Below are 2,663 nucleotides of genomic sequence, written 5' to 3'. Positions count from 1 at the left end.
CATTCCTGCCATCCAGCTATGAGCCATGTGCATTCTCTGCCAGAGCTCGTGCTATTTGTTTATGACGTTATCGTGGGGGGGGATCTGTCACTTGGCTGGGTTGTGTGGGTTTGTATGCTGCGTGCTAAGCATATAATGCGTGTCTCATCCAAGACTTTCATCCAAGGCTTGTCCTTCTGTGTGAGAAATCGTGGCCCAATGGTTTGGCTTTCTGTCTAATCGGAATATCCCTCCCCTGGGACTGAACTCTGTGCAGGGAATGCCCTTCCAGGGAAGACCAAAGGACCTCTCCAGGAGACCTGAGGTCAAAAAGAAAGACGGCACTATAAGGCGCTTGGAAGTATTGCACTGCATGTTTGCTGGCCTGTGTGGGATGTCATTGATTTATTGACCCGGTGTGGGATTTTACAGTTCTCGTCCGGCTCAGTCTGCCTCCAAACTAATTTTTAAAGTCAGCGAAGGACTGGACACGGCTCACGAGAAGAATTTTTAAAAATCGCCTCCGGCCACTTGCAAAGTGCTACTTCATCGCAACTGGGTAGTCCCAGCCGACCCACATGCATTTTTGGACAAGCTTCACAAGCCTTTGTGGGTGCAAAGAGTCAAAAATGACAGACTAAGATCTGGAGGAGCCGGGTTCGACTCGCCTCTGCCAAAGACTCAGTGTCCAGCCTTGGGGAAGTCGCTCCCTCTCAGCTCCTGTTCCCCAAATGTGCGATGAAGATAAAAGCAGTCTACCTCACAGACCTGTTGTACAGATGCTAAGAAACTCTGCAAGGGGGAAGCACGCCATTAGATTTGTGCCGTACATGTGTCCTTTCGTGTATCTGCTCACTCGCCTCGGTGCCCGCCTCCATGTTACGCACCGCACTGAAGTTCCAACGGGTGCTGAGGTCACTTAGTTTGGAAATCATCCGAAAGACATCCAGAAGAGCCCTGCCGGATCAGAGCGAAGGCCCAACGAGCCCCGCCTCCTGCCTCCCTCACTGGCCAATCAGGGGCCTCCTGGAAGCCCCCTCCCCAGATTAGGCCACAATTCGTCTCTGGCAACTGGTGCTCAGGAACCCAGGAGATTTCATGTACCCACCCTGGGCCATGGCTACCAAAAGACCATGGAGGTCTCCAGTTTTCGCTTGTAAGCTGGTGGCTGCGGCTTCATTGTGAGACAGAGAGTTCCATAAGTTTGGCTGGCTGTGGCTATCTGGGGTTCAGCTGTACGTGATGTGTTGCTATGCTGCCTTCCAGCAGTTGTGGTCACTTCTGACTACTCTTGCTTAGCCGTCACACAGACTTGGCGATCGCAAACCGTCCCCTAAAGGAGCTACTCGGACACCAGACACTCATATGCCATGCATCACGTACAAGAGACAACTCAAAGGCAAGCGGGATCTGTGGCGTGCCAGAGACCCAGGAGGCGTTTCTGGGTGCCAGTATCACCCCCAACCCATCCGCAACCATCCAACTTTCTTTCCTAAGCAGAATTCTCTCCCAGACGCCCGGCCTGTACGTCAAGCACGCTCCATATCTTCCTCTGGCTCAGCATGACAAATTCCTGACGTGACTCTCAGAAATCCAGAGCTTCCCAGCACATGGCCCAGGAAAAAGAGAACTAGAGACAGGAAGTTCACTCTCTTCTGAAACTTGACAGTATGGTTGGAGTCTCTTTCCCCCCCCCCTTTTAAATTTCACACAATGTCAAATTTCACTCCTAAAGCAGCTCTGAATATATTTTTTACGAGAATGTCAAACATCAACTTGAAAAATGCAGTTCCCTTTAACAATTCCCCCCACACACACATTGAAATCCAGCTGGGTCTGAAATTGGAAATAAGGAAAGGGAGGAAGGATTCCAAATTAAGGAATGTTATTCACCCAGGACTGGCCTGTGCTGCAGCCACAGTGGCGGGTAGAAGGCCCTCTCTGCCGCCAAACCCTCCGCACAAAGCCAGAGCTCCGCTCAGCCTCAGTTTCCCCAGCCGTACACAAGGCACCGTCACGTGGGCAAACCCGATTAAGAACCGCAAATCTCTTTTGCTCGCTTGGGGAAACCGCCAGACGAGAATGCCATGCTACCTGACAGACAATTCCTCTTGGGCATTAATGGAGTCAGGGCGCCCAGACAATCTCCTTTTTCCACACCACAGCCCGAATGTACACAGCAAAGGCAGGCCCAGAGGCTTCGGAACATGGGCAGAGTGCCTCCGGCGCGACCGCACTGCTGTTTCTAGGATGGGTACAGATCACAGAGCATAACCTCCCGGAGGGGCTGACCCATAACCCCAGTCCCTGCGGACGGACCCAGGGGGGCACCCCCCAACTGGAGAGGGGAGGCAGGGAGGTTTCGCTCCCGCTTCCCTTCGTACTCTTCCAGGCCAGAGAGAAGCAGGGCAGGTCTGTAGCTCCCCGCTGCCAGGCGCACACACACCCCGCATCCTCCTGCCCCACTCCCGACCAGTGTTCCCACTAAGCTGAGTTAGTGTGAGCCAGCTCACAGTTTTTTAGCCTCCGGCTCACTCATTTCTGTCTTGGCTCCAGAGCCAAACTGATTTACGCAGGAGCCAAATGGCTCGCTCACAACTTTAATGCCAGTAGGATTTTTGCTCACAAGACCCCACACCTTAGAGGGAACATTGCGAGTCCCGACCAGCCCCGGCAGTCCCCCC

Source organism: Gekko japonicus, unplaced genomic scaffold, assembly GCF_001447785.1.
Source record: "Gekko japonicus isolate JY-2015 unplaced genomic scaffold, Gekko_japonicus_V1.1 scaffold3979, whole genome shotgun sequence".
In the NCBI taxonomy this organism is placed as follows: Eukaryota; Metazoa; Chordata; class Lepidosauria; order Squamata; family Gekkonidae; genus Gekko; species Gekko japonicus.
Note: the sequence above shows the minus strand (reverse complement) of the source record.